The 21608-nt window shown below is 43.9% G+C and overlaps 1 protein-coding gene across 1 annotated transcript in view; it reads left to right on the top strand.

The window, feature by feature from the left end:
• The window catches only part of RNF34 (ring finger protein 34), a 234934-nt gene that overhangs the window by 138020 nt on the left and 75306 nt on the right, over positions 1-21608 (top strand). The gene's annotated exons all lie outside the window — the stretch shown is intronic.

The raw sequence follows: 21608 nt of genomic DNA, 5'->3' as shown, positions 1-21608 counted from the left end.
GGGTGTGCGTGGCTCTGGGTGGGTGTGCGTGGCTCTGGGTGGGTGTGCGTGGCTCTGGGTGGGTGTGCGTGGCTCTGGGTGGGTGTGCGTGGCTCTGGGTGTGTGTGTGTGTGTGGCTCTGGTTGGGTGTGTGTGGCTCTGGGTGTGTGTGTGTGTGGCTCTGGGTGTGTGTGTGTGTGTGGCTCTGGGTGTGTGGCTCTGGGTGTGTGTGTGTGTGTGTGTGGCTCTGGGTGTGTGTGTGGCTCTGGGTGTGTGTGTGGCTCTGGGTGTGTGTGTGGCTCTGGGTGTGTGTGTGTGTGTGTGTGGCTCTGGGTGTGTGTGTGGCTCTGGGTGTGTGTGTGTGTGTGTGTGTGGCTCTGGGTGTGTGTGTGTGTGGCTCTGGGTGTGTGTGTGTGTGGCTCTGGGTGTGTGTGTGTGTGTGTGTGGCTCTGGGTGTGTGTGTGGCTCTGGGTGTGTGTGGGTGTGTGGCTCTGGGTGTGTGTGGGTGTGTGGCGCTCGGTGTGTGTGGCGCTGGGTGTGTGTGGCTGGCTCTGGGTGTGTGTGGCTGGCTCTGGGTGTGTGTGGCTGGCTCTGGGTGTGTGTGTGTGGCTGGCTCTGGTTGTGTGTGTGTGGTAGTAATTGCTGTCTGCTGAGCTCGTCCGTAGGGTACAATAGGTCTCACATTTGCGAGAGATTAAGCTAATGGTAATGTAAATGACCATGCCATTTATTTATCTGTTTTCAAAACCAACACATAAATAATAAATACAAATGTTGTCATTTACAATGCCAATAGCTCTAACTTTTCCAAAGGCGAAACCGTTGCATTGTAAATGCTTGTTTTGTTTGAATCTATTCCATTAAATTTTAAACAGGGGTAAAAAGTTGACCTGTCAAGACAAGTTACATTGCCATTCATACAGAAGTACAGCATGTAAACCATTGGCCAGCATTATTCTGCTACAGAGTGCGTAATACACAGTAGTTCTATGTCTAACAGTGAAAAAGGCATTTGGTATTACATACAGAACAGAGTGTATGTGCACCTCAGTGCAGTGGAGTCTCTGCTGAATGTTCATGTTAGGCCTACTGTAGCCTCCACAGCATATGGGGTTGGCAGAGGTGCAAATGATTCATAGAATCTACAGCGAAGGGGACTTCGAACTAAATAAACTGGCCAGACTAAAGTTTCCAGCCTTCCCCCGCCCCAAACAGCCACCTGTATTTGTTAGCAAAACACATGTTTCCAACAACCAACCCAACGAATCTTGATTGTGATGTGGGGTGAGCATGGAAGTACTAATCATCGCTCTGTGTGTCCGATGCAAAATAAGGAGAAGGCCGTTGGCATGGAGAGGTATCATGTGGGTGACGTCTCCCAATAGAATGCCCCAGTTCTCACTTTGGGTCCGCATAGCTGCGGCAAGGGGTTCTATGGTCTCCAAATCTACCTCCCCCTCTCCTGCTGGGGGAGTCCAGTGCATTTTGCTTTGAAAGTCATGCAATATAGTGTCTCAGTTGATAGCTATGGGGAATTTACCCAGCACTTAAATTATCTTCTCTGTACAATGCAGTGCTCTCAGCCTGGGTCCACACCAGGAGCGATTGCCTCTAGACCACGAGGGGCAGAGACTTGAGTGACCTCCAGCTTCTCGTGATTAGGTGTTTAGCTGTCAGCATGCCCAGATCAAAGACAGCGGGAGGTGTCCTTCTACCGCTTATCTCTATGAAAGAGACCCAAGATACGTACTTCCCATGTGTGCATCGCTGGGCGCCCTATGCAGGTGGACAGCTGGGTCGTGATGCCGCGCCAGTAAGTAGTGAGGAGTAGACAAGCCCTCATCTTGAGAAGGAGGTCGGGGTCTGGGAAGCGACATCTAGGGCTATCGGTGTAGGTTCGGTGACAGTAGCGGTTTATCTTCGCCCAAATGAGTTAAACTCTTTGGACAACGTAATAGTGAATGAGGCTGAAGCAAACATTACAAGGGCTTTCAAATATGGTGACCCACTCTTTGTCCATGCAGGGATGGGCCAGATCCTCCTCCCAGTGTCGCTGCAAAGGCAAGAGTGGTGTAGCTGTATGGTGGTGTTGCGAATCCGCAAACCAACTTGTGAGATGTCTGCCTGTCCATATGACATTTAAGTACTGTATAGTAAGGTGCAACAGATATTCCCACATCATGTCACACCATTTGTGGCCTAATGCGCAAGTAATGAGTTGTGCAGAAGAAATTGGCCCCAGTAGGCCCTCTGCCTCTACATGTGTGTCATAGGGCGCAAGGGTACAATCCCCCTATTAGCCTCCCCCAGGCTGTGTAAAGCCTCCTCTAGCCAGGCTTAGATCCCCCAGGTGTAGTGATGGTGCAACCTGTAGGTGTGCCCAGTATTGGTAACACCGGCGCATATGGGATCATGTGAGGTACAGACTTCAACTGTAACATCAATATGCGATTCTAAGAAGCAGTGACTGGTGGTTTCCCGCAATTGCATGAGTGATATAGTCGAAGAATCTCTGGAAGAGTCTAGGCCAGAAACAGTGCGGCAGTGTCTGACAGATGTAAAACCACCACCCAACTGGCCACCCATAGGAGTTGGGAGGCAAGGTAAAAATTGTTCTATGTTCGTCACTGCAAGCCTTCCTTGGTCTGTGGTAAATAAAGTTTACCTACAGACCAAGGCAGCCACCCTGCAACGTCAGTTACTCCAAATGAACTCTCTCATGGTCCCCTCAAAAGAGCAAAAGAAGGGATGGGCAACGTATGTGGGCAAATTTGTGAAATAGAGCAACTGGGGTAGGACCACAATTTTGAGAAGGGCTATACGGCCCATCACTGACGGCTGGATGGTGCGCCAGAAGGACATCTGAGACCTGATGGCTATCATAGCCCTCAGTTAAGGTTACCATCGAACAAGTCAGCTGGCTGGTGATACACCCTTACTCCCAAATATCGAAATGTGTCAGGCTGCCACAGTATGGGATCTCCACTAAGGACAAAGGTAGGGTCGGTATATGCAGGGGTAAAGGGAAATAGGCACGATTGTGCCCAATTAACCCTCAGACCCGAAAGAGCAGCGAAGCCATTAAGTATCTGGTTCATAGCATCAGGAACCGGGCATATGCACAGGAGAAGGCCGTTGGCATAGAGAGGTATCATGTGGGTGACGTCTCCCAATGGAATGCCCCAGATCTTACTTTGGGTCCGCATAGCTGCGGCAAGGGGTTCTATGGCTAAGGAGAAAAGTGATGGGGAGAGTGGGCAAACTTGGCGGGTTCACCTGCATATTTTAATTGGGTCCAATATGTTGGAGCCTGTTCTGACTCTAGCTAGCAGTTGGGTGTAGAGCAGCCGAATCAAGCTAAGAAAGAGACTCCTGACTTTTTGGAGGCAGGGTGGCAAATGAGAAGTTCCATTCCAGGGAATCGAAGGCTTTCTCGAGTTCAAATACCAGGCACCTGGTGTGTGGCCATCGATGAGCAGAATATTTAAATGCACAAAATAAGTGCCATAAATGTAATGAGGTGTTGAGAGCCCGGACAAACCTGTTCAGGTCAAGATGAACCAACGACTGGACCAAGGGTGCTAATTGGCCTGCAGGAACCTTAGCCAGTATTTTGTAGTCTGTGTTGAGTAAACCCAAGGTTCAGTAGGAGCCCAGAGCGGTGAGATCATATCTGGTTTACGTAAGGAGATGAGCAGGGCCTCACATAGTTACTATTGAAGGCAGGAAGCTGATGAGGCCTCTAAGTAAAGGGCATGTAGTTGCGGGACCAGCAAAGGCTGGTAAGCAGTCTGGACCCGGGGATTTGAGTCTCTAGGGCCCTGATGGCCTCTTGGATTTAAGAGAAAGCATTGTGTTCATCAAGTTCCACCCGCTGTTTAGGAGTGATGTTGGGCAGGTGTACCTTGGAAAGAATGTGGGGTAAAAGAAGAGTGCGTGTGCACCGGGTTATGTGCCTGTTTAAGAGAGGGAGAGAAAACTGGCAAACTAATGACTAGAGACACTTTTTGATTGTGCTATTCTGTTATGATATTTTATTTTTTTGACATCTTTTTATGAAAATTATTTTTCTGAATTCATTGTAATTGCAATTAACTATATATAAAAATGACAATACATGTACACACAGTGAGATAATTAACAGTGAAATAAATTGTTATAAAAAACACAGAAGTGCATTCCTTTTTCAACGCAGCGTTGAAAAAGGAATGCACTTCTGTGTTTTTTATAACAATTTATTTCACTGTTAATTATCTCACTGTGTGTACATGTATTGTCATTTTTATATATAGTTAATTGCAATTACAATGAATTCAGAAAAATAATTTTCATAAAAAGATGTCAAAAAAATAAAATATCATAACAGAATAGCACAATCAAAAAGTGTCTCTAGTCATTAGTTTGCCAGTTTTCTCTCCCTCTCTTAAACAGGCACATAACCCGGTGCACACGCACTCTTCTTTTACCCCACATGCTATTCCTTGCCAGGGTTCATCCTATAAGGCAGGGGCCCCATTCTTCCTAAATTAGTACCTTGGAAAGAATGCCTTGCGGTGGTCCTGATTAGCTTCCGTGATCGACTGGTATAGTGAGGTACTTATGAAACACCTATCACACCAACTTAGAACATTCAACAAGAACACAATGTCACAAGTTAAATCCACAAGGTCAAAATCAGGTTGAATGAATGCATAAATCTTTTAATCCACAAGGTTTTCTCCAAGTCCAGCCAACACGTGTTTCGTCGTATGGGCAGGTACCCACGACTTCATCAGGGCTGGGAAAGAAACAATACAAAAATATATTGTAGTCCCGCCGTACATCGGGCAATGTTTATACTGTACACATAGGTAATCAGTGATCTTCCATCTGTGGTATCATGCAAGTGGGTTTATTCGTTCATTTTCTATGCCCACAGTTATCTAGGTTTATTCTCATTCTTATATCAAGGGTGAGTGATGGTGAATAATTGAAGAAGGGAGGAAGGGAGATAGAACTCCCAGAGAAAGGATAAGATACCTCCACAGGGGGCAAGTGAGTTCCCCACAACTTTTGTGAATCAATCCATTCACCGGTAGCATCAGATTTCCCGGCATCACACCGGCACTATGCCTCACTAGTAATTTGTGTGCCAGGAACCCACGTGAGCAGGGTAGCGTAAATATCAGTGCTGTACATCCCTCGGTGGGTTATGTATATAACCCTTGCTCAATATATGTCCAAGACTGAGCATAGCAACTCAGGCCTACCTGATACTGAATCGGTGGTATACTATGTGCCTGTAAATTATCATAAAGTGTCAGAACAGTGCATCCTCAATGTCAACATCAGTATACACATAATGATCAGGCCCAGAGACGTACCTTCTGGCTGGTTATACTTCCGACCCAGCCTCACACAGCTGCGTAGATAAACTTTCAAATCATGGGTCTGTCCTTATTATCACACTGTGGGAAAATCTGTATATATCATATATTACCCTGATAATTAACAAGTCTACATATAATAGCATTATAAGCTATGATTACAATATCCATAGTCCTGTCATGTCCCTGATGATTCCACACTATGTACATCCTAATCCATATTCAAATATCCCACTTCCGATCATCGATCTGTTGTTAATATCTATATTGGTTATATGTCTTTGATAGCTTACCTTTAGATTGGTAATGCAATTATACAGCCCATGAAGCGACCAAGATCAAAAGATTGTATCCGATACGTAAATGTTATAGGTTTCAATTGTTCCTCACGTAGGTAATAAATATCAATGCCGTCACCCCAGCTAAAATGTGCACGAGGGAAAAAAAACACACATACGGACGTCCATTAGTATTCCGTATGTGCAAACTCACAAGAGATCATGCCGCACCTCTTAGCATGTCGCATTCGTCCATACCTTCGTATTATGAAGTTCTGGGAAAAACAATCACCGCAACGAGTAGAGCCGGTCTCTCCGTTATTTGGAAGAACCACGTCTTCTTACCCGGAAGTCTTTTAAGACTGCCTGGTCTTCCTGCTGTAAATCACTAGACCGTCAGCACCAAACGTGCCGGCGTCCTTATCCGCCATTTTGGGTCAGTATCAGTTACTTCCCCAAACTATGCGTCTGCTCCTGATCAGGGCGCCACTGTTCTCAACCAAAACCCTCAATCTACTTAGCTAATATTGATATCGATCTGGATGTGCTGCGACTCCACTGTTTTATAGGAATAGAAAAACATATAAACAACTATAATTTAGTATTCCTGTCCAAAACGGATCATGTCACCGTCTGTGCCTATATATTGGCTGTGCTTATCTTAGTATGTGTATCTATATAATTAGTTAATATCTAGAAAATAACATTACTTTTTGGGAGAATAACATGGGTTTCTTACCGCCAATACCATCATAAATATGTATATCTGCGTGATGTAATGAAAAAATGTCTAGATCAACTATTGAGATGTGACTGTTGCACGATGACAGAAATGCAATCACAGCAAAATATTAATGTGCCCTCAAGCTCACTGAACTCTATAGAAGTTTTATAAAATATAATCTCCTTACTCAGATATGAGGGTGATGATATGTAAATATACTTATATGCCTCACCGATCATGCACTAGGATTAGGTATCTCGAGATTGATGCATATAGCATGATTAATATTATGGCCAACTGTTCCGCCTTATATCTACACTACATGTACTTAACTATGCCCCACATCTGTGTCCAGCATTACCGGTGGCGATAGTATCCTGAATTCAGCACAGGTGCACCCTACTGATAAGAATGTGAGGCCACACCCTCTGATGATCGTCTCTCTAATAATTTAACTTAGAGGTGTATTTTTCTAGATATTAACTAATTATATAGATACACATTCTAACTAAGATAAGCACGGCCAATATATAGGCACAGACGGTGACAGGAATACTAAATTATAGTTGTTTATATGTTTTTCAATTCCGATAAAACAGTGGAGTCGCAGCACATCCAGATCGATATCAATATTAGCTAAGTAGATTGATGGTTTTGGTTGAACAGTGGCCCCCTGATCAGGAGCAGACGCATAGTTTGGGGAAGTAACTGATATTGACCCAAAATGGCAGATAAGGACGCCGGCCCGTTTGGTGCTGACGGTCTAGTGATTTACAGCAGGAAGACCAGGCAGTCTTAAAAGACTTCCGGGTAAGGAAACTCGGTTCTTCCAAATAACGGAGAGACTGGCTCTACTCGTTGCAGTGATTGTTTTTCCCAGAATTTCATAATACGAAGGTAAGGACGAACGCGACATGCTAAGAGGTGCGGCATGATCTCTTGTGAGTTTGCACATACGGAATACTAATGGACGTCCGTATGTGTGTTTCTTTTCCCTTGTGCACATTTTAGCTGGGGTGACGGCATTGATATTTATTACCTACGTGAGGAACAATTGAAACCTATACCATTTACGTATCAGATACAATCTTTTGATCTTGGTCGCTTCACGGGCTGTATAATTGCATTACCAATCTAAAGGTAAGCTATCAAAGACATATAACCAATATAGATATTAACAACTGATCGATTATCGGAAGTAGGATATTTGAATATGGATTAGGATGTACATAGTGTGGAATCATCAGGGACATGACATGACTATGGATATTGTAATCATAGCTTATAATGCTATTATATGTAGACTTGTTAATTATCAGGGTAATATATGATATATACATATTTTCCCACAGTGCGATAATAAGGACAGACCCGTGATTTGAAAGTTTATCTACGCAGCCGTGTGAGGCTGGGTCGGAAGTATAACCAGCCAGAAGGTACGTCTCTGGGCCTGATCATTATGTGTATACTGATGTTGACATTGAGGATGCACTGTTCTGACACTTTATGATGATTTACAGGCACACAGTATACCACCGATTCAGTTTCAGGTAGGCCTGAGTTGCTATGCTCAGTCTTGGACATATATTGAGCACAGGTTATATATATATATCCCCCACAGAGGGACGTACAGCACTGATATTTACGCTACCCTGCTCACGTGGGTTCCTGGCACACAAATTGCTAGTGAGGCATAGTACCGGTGTGATGCCGGGAAATCTAATGCTACAGGTGAATGGATTGATTCACAAAAGTTGTGGGGAACTCACTTGCCTCCTGTGGAGGTATCTTTTATCCTTTCTCTGGGAGTTCTATCTCCCTTCCTCCCTTCTTCAATTATTCACTATCACTCACCCTTGATATAAGAATGAGAATAAACCTAGATAACTGTGGGCATAGAAAATGAACAAATAAACCCACTTGCATGATACCACAGATGGAAGATCACTGATTACCTATGTGTACAGTATAAACATTGCCCGATGTACGGCGGGACTACAATATATTTTAGTATTGTTTCTTTCCCAGCCCTGATGAAGTCGTGGGTACCTGCCCATACGACGAAACACGTGTTGGCTGGACTTGGAGAAAACCTTGTGGATTAAAAGATTTATGCATTCATTCAACCTGATTTTGACCTTGTGGATTTAACTTGTGGCATAGAAAATGAAAAAATAAACCCACTTGCATGATACCACAGTTGGAAGATCACTGATCACTGATTACCTATATGTACAGTATAAACATTGCCCGATGTACGGCGGGACTACAATATATTTTTGTATTGTTTCTTTCCCAGCCCTGATGAAGTCGTGGGTACCTGCCCATACGACGAAACACGTGTTGGCTGGACTTGGAGAAAGCCTTGTGGATTAAAAGATTTATGCATTCATTCAACCTGATTTTGACCTTGTGGATTTAACTTGTGACATTGTGTTCTTGTTGAATGTTCTAAGTTGGTATGATAGGTGTTTCATAAGTATCTTTATATCTACGGATCATTTGTGGGGTGGGATGATGACCCATACCTAGGCACCCAACGCCTAAGATAATAGAACAACTAATATTGATATTGCCCATATTTGGTGTAGCGCCACTACCATCCAGGAGTATCATCCCCTTTTTGTTCTCACTATGGTATAGTGAGGTGTAGTGGCGTGTCAGTTCCGCATGTATGTCATGTTTGGTATGAAGGAGGCGTCCAGTAGATGAGTGCAGCGAAAGGATTGGGTGTCTAGATTGATCCTGGCTTATCAGCCACACCAGTAACCGGCCCGCGTGATCTGACGATGCATGGGTGCCAGATGAATGTGCAGTATAGCTAAGACATCACAACTTTTCCAGCAGTGAGGTATGTCCGCAACACGCCTCTGCTAACCAGTGGGCATAAGTCGGTCAAGTACCGATCGGGTCTCATGTCAAAGAAGCGTGCGCTCAATACGGGAAATGTCGTCATCAAGCTGTTTGCAAATTTTCCATTACCACCCCAAGCAGTGCCCTCTAATGGTCACCTTAAAGCCGTCCCTTTCTATCAATCTATCTGTGACAGAGTTGCTATTAAACTCAAAGTAATCCGTGATGGCAGTGCTGAGAGAGGCGCAAAGTTGTGAGTACTCTAGTGCTGCAGCTTGGAGGCATCACAAGGGGATGGCAGGTGTACCTTCCTTCCATACAAGCTGTAGGAATTGGGGTTGTGGTCAGAGCATGTACGCCCTAAGTAGTCCACTTGCAGGCTAGTAGGGAATATGTTGGTTGACCTAATTGATTGCAGGTTTATATAGCGCTAGGATCGACTCCCGGAGGAGTATCTCCACGCTTCGACCGCTGCGAAACCCTTCCTGGCTTCCCTGAGAGATGGTCCCTTAATGGGTATCTCCAGGGTGAGACCAGGCATCCCCGGCGGTCTGGTGGGGCCGTTAGTGAAGATGAGGCAAGCTAATGCCCAGAGTTGCCGAGTGTGATCGCTGATCAGAGTGGGCACCGAGGCGAGAGAATTATCGAGTCCGCTGACCCTGGTCCAGAAACCTGCCGCGTCGGGAATCGAACCCTGGTCCGGCCCGTCCTCTGCTCTCGGGTCTGCCGCCTCTAACCAGTGAGCCACACTACTTCACTAATGAATCAGTCTATGCTAACATGTAGATTGTGCAGCAGGGAGTAAACTGAGTATACATGCATAGGAAATTTGCAGGTGCACAATATGTCTGAGTTCCAGTGCTGGAGCCAGTCGCAAAGTGTTTAGGCATAGGACATCGCTATTGTGCGAGGTAGGGGAGGGAAAGAGCAGTGAGATGGGACGAATCCGGGTGAAGACAGCCTGTCAGAGCCAGTGCCCCAGTCACCAGTCGTGGTCGCCACTGAGGCAATTTTACTGGAATCTTCGTCCGGGTCCAGGCCCAGTGCAGCCTCTAAGCCCCACCAATGACCACACCGCCACTCGCAAATAAGACCACGGCTGCAGCACGCTGTTGAGGGTCTTTATCATGGTCCCTGCTGGGCAACAAGCCCTCATGCCACTCTTCAAGCTCCACAGCATCGCCCACTCTCAGGCTAAGTCTCTGCTCAGCACAGGGCCGATGAGGCCTCCGGGCTCCTCTGAGCCACTGCAGATCGGGGAGGGGCGTGGCGGCACCGCAGCTGTCCTTGTTCACCTGTATTGTGGCGCTGCATTGAGGCAGCATTAGTCCCGGGCAATGTCTCTCGCTTGGTTGGCGTGATTGCTAGGCTACGCAGGCACTAACACGCAGGAGTCTCTTCTGCCCAGGCACACTGAGGGGCGCCCCATAGCAGCACTGCCTCCGTACTGCACCTTGGCACTGGCCAGCAGGGCACTCCCTCGATCAGTCCAGAAACCAGCCAGGGCTCAGAAGCCGTTGCATTAATCAAACCACTGCTGTCGCCTCCAGTCTGTCACCATGCAGTTAGAAGCTGCAACCCAAGGCCCTTGCTGAAACTCCCCTTGCTGGTCACTAAATGTTGCGTTGAAGGCGGCGGCGATGCAAGGTGACTAGGGGATCAAAGTAGCGTAGTCAATAGCGTCAGATGCCTGACAGCACTGAGGATTATTGCTGGATAAAAGGGGAGTAGTGCAGAGCCTCCTTAGAGTGTGTCCGCCGTCTTGGCCCTGTTAGCCACGCTCCCCTTGAAATGCCCCAATCTATTATTAATGCTTAATCCAACTGTACAACTAATATCTATAAGTCCTGTAAGATCTAGGACCTAGAGGCCCAAATCAGAACTTACTACTGTTGGACTACGATGAACTATTAAGTTCTGATCGCTTTAATACAGAAGTGACTGATCTAGACTCGAACCAGACACTATTCTACATCTGTGCATACTAAAAGATAAGACCCCTTGAGGTAATTCCTAGGCTCATGGGCCACAGGGGGCAAAACACGTGTTGGCTGTGCCTCACAAAATTATATTTTTCTTGCTACTATCCAAGACCCTAAATAAACTCTGAGAATTGAAGAGTTTCCGTCCATATTTCCGACTGTCTTAAACTAGCATTGGATGCATTACATGGATTCTTCTGCATCATTATGAATACATTTACTTGTCCTGGTACACTCTTTTGCGATCGAACTAATGGGTAAGAGGTTTCCCATTTCCAAGAACAGGTGACATCGACTCATCCTCAGCACGCAGGTTGGGTACAAAAAACTAGATCCATTACCCCTTCAGGTTTCTCCCATTTCATGTCAACCAGGCAATTTCTTTAACACTCATCTTTTCTCAATTCCAGTAGAAAGAGCTCTTCCTACACTGAATTTAAAAAGAGTTTTGAAATTATGCTCAAATCAGACAAAAGAGATTTTGCAATCAAATCGTCTATTTGTAAATTATGGGCCTGTAAAAAACAGTTTACCCACAAATAAACAATCCATTTCTAAATGGACAGTATATTATGCATCTTACGATCTCACCAACCAGCTAAGACACCTCTTCCTCATAGGCCTAAATGACATTCCACAAAAGGGAAAGGCCCAACAATGGCGCTTTTTAAGGAATGTGCCTATATGAGAAATATATAAAGATTACACCTGGGAATGTGTGTGTACATTCACAAGAAGTTACTATAGGGATTCGGACTTCAGGCCGGAGGCTCAGAGGGCAAACTTCCCTGAGGAATCTTTTTGGGAGATAGTTGATCCATTGTGTCCACTTCTTTTGTGGAAAGGGCATGCTATTCTATTCGCTGCTTATGATATTCGAGGATCCCCTGGAAGTGAAAGAAAAAGTTACTTGCCTCTAATCCTAGTTATCTTCCAGGGGAATCCTCATCCTAGTCATATGCAACCCTCCCACCTCCCCATAAAACAAGGGATACAGCATTTTCTTCCAGTCACCCAGGATCATCTTTCTTTAAAAATGGAACTGACCTGTCCCCTGTGGGGCATGATGTGCTACATGGTGTACAATGAGGCCCTTAAATGCACAGAGCCAGTTTTTGGATAGATTTGTATTGCAGCCCATCAGCTAACATTGCCCTTTATTCACTTTCTTTTTCCTTTAAAAAAGATTTGTGAAAGGTTTCCTCTAGCCCATTTTATTTAGTGACTATTTTAGTACTCTCGTAGGGGCAAACAGATACTGTAAATGTTAAGTGCTGTCAGACAGGCTATCCTGACCCTGTGGGGGTAAAGAAAGACAACCAGACGTTAGAGAATGGATGTTCCAGCAATGGAATCACTTGCCAATGGATACAATGTCATTCTCCCTAGAAAAGATTAATTTCAAACGAAACAGCACCCCTCTTAACCTACTTGTCTTTAAAGTTCAGCGAGCTTGCATGTCTCCAGGAGCTAACTCAAAGTAATGCGTACATCTCCAAACAGCAGCAGCACCCACGGGTATTCACACAGATCCAGAGGCAGTTAGCCTATGGAGTCGCAGCTCTGACACTCAAACCCTAAAGCCCGGACCTTGGTATGTTGAGTCTTTTTATGTATATTGGTGACACTCGATGCAAGTCGGTTATGGTAGAGGTACTTCATGCTTGGCACCATGTTGGTTGCGGTTTTTGATGCACATATGTGTTATTTAAATGTCAGACATTTGACACATGTAATTCATGGGATACTGTGATCTCCCCAATAAGACTTGTCTTTCACCTTATTACATTCTAACATCTTTAGCCGGTATCATCAGATCATATGGCTTCGAGACTGTGTCATATACCGACGATACCCAATTACTTGTCACCTTTGGTCCTGATTACGTTGGCACACAATCTTGTTTCAAGAGCTGTATGATCCAAATAAACAAGTGGATGAGTGGGAACAAGTTACCACTAAATGGTAGCAAGACTGAGATCATCTTGTTTGGTAGAACAGAGGAATTCTGGGCACAAGACTGGTGGCCATTGGAATTAGGCACATGTCCCTCTCCTAAGTCAGCAGTACGTAACCTGGGAATCGCCATCGACAGTGCACTGTCCATGAAAACCCAAGTTAACCAGGTTCTTGGTGTATGCTATGGGATCATGCGCAATCTCCATAAAATCTTTAAGTGGCTACCCATTGAAGCTAGGAAACCTTTGGTGCAGGGCCTTGTTATTAGCCGACTTGATTATGGGAACGCCCTGTTCACGGCACTTAATGAGGACCTGCTTTCTAAGCTTCAGATTCTTCAAAACACCGCAGCCAGACTTCTTCTTAATCTCCCTACGAAATCCCCCTCCTCCCCAAACCTTAAAACTCTCCACTGGCTCCTGGTAAGACAGAGGCCATTTCAAAATCTTAAATCTTACTCACAAGACAATGTATGATACTGGCCCAAACTGCCTTGCTAAAAAACTTAAATGGTACATACCGGGAAGACCCCTAAGGTCTGGAACCAAATCATACCTTGTCCAGCTTCGCCTTCGAACCTCTCGTAATGGTGGCCATTCATTCTCTTATCTTGCCCTTATGCTGCTGTCCATAGTGCTGTTTCTTTGTTGCAAATGCCATGATACCTCCCGAAGAGATGTGCCTCTATACAAGAATATCTGACATTCACATTGGCATTGACATTTGAATTCGGATGTTGCAGATTGCTTGTAATGAGAAAACTACACTAGTTGTTTGTAATAATGTATTAATGTTAACATCAAAGTAGCCACCAATGCAGCACTGACTCACAGGGCTATCTCTCAAGCTGAAAGTGAAATGACAAGCTAGCAGTAGCTCTCTGCGAGTGCTGCAGTTTAGTTTCCTGGTGACAGTTATTGAAAATGTTTTGGACATTAAATAAATCTTCCAAAGAAAAACGAAGACCGAAATGGTGTCACCGACTGCTCTGAAATGGCTCTATTGTGTAAGTGGCTCAGCTACAAAATTAAGGTATAGTTTTCTTTCTTCCACGAAACTGTTTGTTTTTTCATACCCTTTTCTCCTCCATATTAAAGAATAGTAACATAGATGAGTCAGTGGAAGGCCATAATCCTTTAAGTCCATGCTCCAGCAGCGGGACAAACAAAAGAGAAGGAAGCGAAACCCTCACAGCTAACGAATGAGAAGCAAGGACATTTTTGACAATGAAGCCAACTAATGTTAAACAAAAGGCGGGCACTAAGCCATAAGAGAACAACATGTCTCACAAAAAACAAAAAATGGGAAAAAAGTTTACTCCGAGGGCAACAGATATTTTTATATTTATGTGAATGTGCTCATTGCATTCACAAACGTTGGCTAAGAGTATTGTTTCCAGGCTTATTTCTATAAACGAAGTCGTAAATCTGTACCAATACAAGGACATTAACCTGCGGCTTACTGGGCCCTTCATTTATTTTCGTATTGCCTCTAATAATGCACATAAAGGTATTACAATGGTTCACCATTGTGAATCTTTTTTTTAAATATTGGTATGCATTAAACATGTTTTACTAAGTGGTGGCTCAGAGAAATAATGTTTAAAGTTGCAGTCGATCAGCAAACCATTTATTTCCATGTTGAATTTGTTTTGTGTATTTTATTTTGAAAGCAATCAACAGTTTTGTTATCTTGATTATGCATGGTTTTGCATATAATCGGGCAGCATTCTAGGAGCAATATAAAAAGCCTCAAATTGTTACATTTTGCAAAGGTGTGCACATATTTACACTGGAGATATTGTTAGTGATGCACACTGATCTCACAGCTCACTGCATTTCCTTAGAATAGTCACCCTAAAATTACATTTCGCATTGCTGAATCCTTAATACAAGTTAGAACACCTTTTACACATGGATCAAACCTTGCTTTATTCGCAGGCTGTCTTCTTTCACAGATCTATGCTGTGGTGCTGGCATCCGAAGGGTTTATGCTTCAGCGTGTTTGACCTACTTGTCCAATTCGCTAAATCGACATGAAAACTTATTGTCCTTGACCCTTGAACAAATGTGTTCTGGGCGTCAGTAATAATAATTTCACAAGCGAAACGATTGCGTGCTAGTTTTCCACAAGATGCTAGATTAGTAGACCTTGGATGCTTTGTTGTGGCCTGCTTTTCCAAGGGTGCGCTGTGCTTGGTTACTGTCCCTATCCTGCAGTGCAGTATGGAGGGTTAGTGCCCTGTGAAATGGTGTCGTTTGTGTTATTGTATTGTACACATGGCAGGCAGCCACTCAAGTGACTAGAGTGCTGGCTGGATGTTGGCTCGTTGGTCTAGCTGTATAATGAGCTAGACCACTGCATTCTAAAGTTTTTCAGCAGAAGGAGTATATCGAAGTTCAAACCAGTGAAAGAGCTTAGGCCCTTATTTCTCAAGCCGCACTGTTTCAGCCGCCACTCCTCTTTCTCCTCTGTGTTACTGCAGAGTATTTTCAACTTCCTCTGTAAAGCTCTTCAATGGCCTGTAGTTTCACGCTGTATAAATCCACACTTGGATACATTCATTGGGGCACTTCCAAGCCAACATGGTTGTTTAAGTCGCTGCACTGGTGATGTCCATTATAGACGGACTGTATCTTATTGTAGAAATTACGTCTCTGCATACTGTAGGTACAACAAAAAGTGTCTCTCACTGCAGAAATGTGGGGTACTAGTGATGGATGAATCCCTACCCACAATTCTTATTAAGGGTTACTTTGGTTGGGCATGAACCGATCTACACCCACAAGGTGCATGCAGTACAGTGTGGTATTTTAGTACCCCTAGGATGTGTACAAAGTTGACAAGATTATTGTATTTTGTAGTGTAATGTGGTGGGGTTGTACCCTTAGGATGCAGTCCTTTTGCGATGGGTTGGAGGCCCTAAGTTGCACTGTGCTAGGTTAGTGTATTTACAGTGTTGTGCAGTGTGGGGTTGGGAGGTTAATGTCTGAGCTGTGGATTAATGTTAACAGTATGTGGTGCAGTGTGGTGGGTTCGTTTTCATAGGGTTCAGTAACGTACTGCACCGAGATTGATGTGCGGTAGTTTCCTATAAATAAAGTGCTGTGTGGTGGGTTTGCATCTTTAGGATGCATGTTGTACATGTTTCACAATGTCAGCTAAAGCTCTCTTTGAGCGTATCTAAATTAATATGTAGCTAAACTCCAGAACATATTTATTGTAGCTCTCTACATTTCCATCGGCATAAAGGTCCTTTCTATGGTCTGGCTTGAGGATATGTGGCCCCGTCCACCTGTAAGAGGCAGGAGTACATGTTTTGAGGGAGCAGAAGTTGTGTGCTCCCACAAAAGAAAGTGTTTGCTCTCCACACAGCAGTTATCAATTTGTCCAGCTGCATTGAGCTAGAATTTTCATGGGAACATGCATGCCATTGTAATGCTATTTAATGTGTCTTAGATAACCAGCTCAATTCTTTAACAAGTACTTTATTTGACGTTATGCCATAAAACCATTAGAAAACATACATTCATCTCCATAATTGCAAATGATTAAAAACTCAGTTTTTAAGATCGATAAAATAATAACCAAGAATAAAATTCATGCATTACATTCATAAAGTGATGTGTGCAATTGCTAAAGAGTTAAATATTACTCATGAATGCATTATTCAAATGGTATATTCTTCGTATCTTTCTCTGATTGCAAAAGCCTGTTTCATTTTTTTTTAAAGCATAGCTTATTTCCACCGTAGGAAGTCTTTGCAACATCGCTAACCCCTGTTAGTGCTTTCTAATCCTTAAGCTACGCCACACCAGAACCAAAAAGCATTTGCGTGGGCCTAGGTATGGGGGGCAGAACATAATAAAAAACCCTGTACTTTGTTTTTTAGTATTGTTACATCTGCATGGGGGTAAACAATGGACTCCGCCTTTTTTCGTGGGGAAAGCTACCTTAAAGTGTACGACATTAAGCTTAAAAGGGCTAAAAAGTGGTTCTGGGATAGGTTTTATATCCATCTCACATATGTCTCCAGGCACCTCTTTGTTGAGAACGGGGCATATTTCACAGTGATGCCCTGTACATCCTATAGCGCCAAGACGCCTGCGGGTATTTGTTGCGCTTTATAAATGGCAATAAATAAAAATAAATAAACAACTGTTTGTAACTCAAACACCCTTTACATTCTAGTCTACCTGTGCCCCTCTAGGTATCGGTTTGATAGTTTCTGTGTAACTAAAATTACATCCTTGTGGGTTTGTGAAAACTTACACCACGTCCAATTTATTACAAATATTCCTTATGTGTACAACCCAGGGTATTTTATTCACACCATGTAATGCCAGACAATCAGCCAAGCATGCTCTAACTAAGCTTGCTTCAGGGTTCCCCCTACTCCTGATCAATAACAAAAGCAGGGCTAATCCGATTTGATCCTCAATATAAGGGAAACTTAGTTCCTCATGGGCAATATAAGTTCCTGTACTTGGCGGGACTGTCTGCAATCTACGAGCGAAGGCATTTTCTAATCGCTGAATAGGCCCTGCATTCTCCTAACCCCAAACCTCTGCGCATATACTTATGTATAATTTGAGCATCTCTTTAGTAGGTTTGTTTTTTAGTTTTCTAGCGAATCTGAATATTGCCTGCATGTTACTTCCTAATTGCTGAACTTTGACATTAATAAAAGCATACGAGCCAAGGGATAATAATTAAAGGTGTTCCCCTTCTCCAGGTGTTATCCCCCACATCGTAAAAAAACTTGTTTTTATGTTAGACCTCCCGCATGACATAACCTGTTTTGTCATAGTTAACTTTTAGGTCTAGGGAGACCATGTAAGACAAAGGAATCCAGCATTATTTGTAAACCATTTGCTGTACGGGACATGTACAGCAAAATATCTATGCAATGATTCTCGATCCTTTGCATAGTCTTACCTGTTTCCATCAGATGTTTACTGGCCCCCTCTATGTATAGAAGACACAGGAGTAAACGTAATGCGGTGACCCGGTGTCCCTCAGAACCTGGATTTATGAATTAAAGTAAAAAAGGGTTCTGTCAGGTTTTCAATTACTTGGAGCAAGTAGCTACACCTTACTTGTAACACGTATCCATGATTTGCAAAGGGAAAAGAAAATCATGACACACACCAAAATTAGAATTCAATTTACAATTTCTTTTTTTTTAAAATATATTTATTCATTTTATCAAAATAGACAGAACGCACAGCACATTACATAGGCTCGTAACTAAGAATTACAGTTCATAACAACCAGAAAAATAACAAAGGAAAAAAAAACAATCATGTCATAAAAATTCATAACAACAAAAAATAGCACAAGAAAAAAAACAATTATATCATAACAATTACATTCTATCTTATCCTTCCTGTGCGCGGGTTTCCCTTTATGCCTACTCTCTACTTTAGGTATATGGCTAATTAATTATTAGAAAAGAGGAAAACGGAAGGAGCAAACAAAGAAATAGCCAAAAAGGGGAAAGAAAAAAAAGGGGGAAGCCATACTAACGGTCCCCCCCCCCCCCCCCCCAATCAACCCTTCTTTCTACGCCCTGATTGGCTCCCAGATCCTCCTCCCAAGTTCCCTCTTTCTCCTGCCTCTTCTTGCATATATTCCTTTTTCCAAGTTATAGACAGCAAGGAGCATGGCCAACCATTGCTGCATTGTTGGGGGAGTTTTATCAAGCCACTTCCTTGCTATTGCCAATCTAAAAACAGCCATCGCCACAAATAGAAATTCGCCATCGATATCATTTGGAATTGTGCTGACTCTTAACATAATCAGGGGGGCATGGGGGGAAAGAGTAGTTACCAACCCTAGCGAGTTAGTCAGAAATCCTTCAACCGCCTTGATAAGCATTTGGAGCTGAGGACAGGTGGAGAAAATATGAATACTGTCCGCCTCCAGAGCATCACATCTTGGGCATGTTATCCCGGAGGTTCCACCCCACTGTGCTATTTTTGCTGGGGTAAAGTATAAAGAGAACAAAGTCTTATAGTGCTGTGATTGGAGTGGGGCCGAACAGAGTATTGTACGCCCCAGGTCAAGTGAATCCTGGAAGAGCCCTGGATCGGTCTCCAGCTTATTAGCCCATTTGTCTCCATGTTTCCCTATATCATCTACTTTATAAGCTGCCAGGGCAGCATACAGCCCACGAATCGAACATTCACCTCCCCGTTTAAGTGCCTCCATTATATTGTTACTAGCAAACTCGCATGCCCCCCCTTTCTTATTACCCAGATAACTACGCACCTGGAGATACTTAAAAAGACTCCTCCTATCTAAGTGAAACCTAGCCTCCAACTCTGTGAATTGCTGCACCCCCCTCTGATCCCAGCAAACCCCCTATTTTCAGTATCCCTGCACTATCCCATTCAGCCATGATAGTATCGGCGAAAATCGCTGGGGGCATAGATCTATTTTTATAGAGCCGGGTATATCTGTTAAATCTACCTCAGCCAAATTTCCTTGTGAATGCGGACCAAATCCTATATGCCGCTCGAATAGTCTTAAACCTTGTCCTTTTAAAATAAGCATAGTCTGTACAGGTTAAGAAGCAATATCCCACCTCTGAGCCCAGAATTGTTGCATAGACTTCAGTGGATGCTGCTGTTTTTTCTAGGGTCCCCCCTCCCACCAAGCCCTGCGTAAACTGTAAAGCCGCTGCCCAGTAGTAGTCTGAAATCAGGTGCCCCCCAGCCACCCCTCTGTCTTGGTAAAGTCATGACCCTATACGCCCTCCTGGTTTTCCCGTGCGCCCATATAAACCTATTCAAAAGTGCCTCTAATTTACTAAACCAGATACCCTCAAAAACAAGTGGGATTGCCCTGCAGAAATATAAAAACTTTGGCAGAATCAGCATTTTAATAACGTTTGTGCACCCTACCAGAGAGAGATGCAGATTGTTCATCCTCCCCAGATCCGAGCTCACCTTAGCCATAAGAGGTACTATATTTTTCTCCACAACTGTATTGAGATCCGCAGAGATCTCGTCTCCTAAATAAACTGCAGAGCTAACAACCCTATTATCGCAGCACCCCACAAAAGTGTTCTTAACAATTTGAGTCTTACTGCTGTTTAATTTAAACCCTGAGACTTTGCCAAATGATCGCACCTCTTCCTCTATATGTTGGATTGCTAGTACAGGTTTGGGAGTAACTATTGCCACATCGTCTGCATATGCCAGAACTTTGAACTGCCTATCATTTAACTCTACCGGTGGTATACTGGGATTCCCTTCCAGCTTGCGCAGCAAGGGGTCCATATATAGTGCAAAAAGCAGAGGTGAGGATGGGCATCCCTGTCTAGTCCCTCTCTTTATATGTACTGGTGCCGAAAGACCTTTGTTAACTCTAATTCGAGCAGTCGGGTCCCTATATAGAGCCTGAACAGCTTGTATATAGCCCTCTCCTAGCCCATACCACCTCATCACTTCCCACAGATAATCCCAGGAGACCCTATCAAAAGCCTTCTCTGCATCTAAAAATAGGGCGGCCATAGGGTCCCCTGGGACCTCAGTGGCATCAAAAAGGGTGATGACTTGTCTAATATGCTAGGTGGTACCTTTCTCTGGTATAAACCCGTGTTGGGCTGTGCTGACTAAGCCCTCAATTATTCTGGCCAGTCTCTTTGCTAACACCTTAGAATAAAGCTTTGCATCCGAATTCATCAGGGTAATAGGTCTGTAGGACCCCGGCATTTTTGAAGATTTGCCTTTTTTTAGAATAACGACAACCTCCGCTCCCCCCCATGATTGGGGTATTGATTGCCCATTCTGTGCCTGCTTGAACGTATTTAATAAATCTGCCGCCAGCTCCTTCTGAAATGTTTTGTAAAATTCCACGGGTATCTGGTCTGGGCCTGCCGCTTTAGCTACCGGAAGGTCCCATAATGCGGATATCACTTCTTCCAGCGTCAGTTGATCAGCCTCCAGGAGATCTGGTGCTAGATTATGCTGTAGATACTCCTTGATTTCACAATTTCCGCCTCCCTCAATTTTGCCATAAAGTTCGGCACAAAACTCTCTGAACTCCTCCCTCATCCCCTCTACCACTATGCCTCGACCATCAAAAATACCCTTAATCTCACCTGCTGCAGCTTGCTGCCTAGTCCGAACTGCCAATATGTGCCCGACCTTCTCGCTGAATTCAAAGGATTGTTCCTTTTTAGCCAAATATTGTGCCGCTGCCATACCTGCAATACCCTCTACTGCATCAGATTTAAGCGCTGCAATTTTTAGTAAATGTTGATCTATAGCCATCCCTCGCTGGATTAATCCCCCCAGAGTCTCCTCCTCCCTTACTAACTTCCTTACCAGCTCTTCCACTCTACTCCTCTCAGATTTCTGCTTGTGTATTGAGTAACTAAGCGTTTCTCCTCTAACCCCTGCCTTGATCCTACTGATGTGCTCCCCCTATTAATAATCCCAAAATTTCTAATCCACTT

Source organism: Lissotriton vulgaris, unplaced genomic scaffold, assembly GCF_964263255.1.
Source record: "Lissotriton vulgaris unplaced genomic scaffold, aLisVul1.2 SCAFFOLD_1442, whole genome shotgun sequence".
Classification (NCBI taxonomy): domain Eukaryota; kingdom Metazoa; phylum Chordata; class Amphibia; order Caudata; family Salamandridae; genus Lissotriton; species Lissotriton vulgaris.
This window is presented reverse-complemented; position numbering and strand designations above follow the sequence as displayed.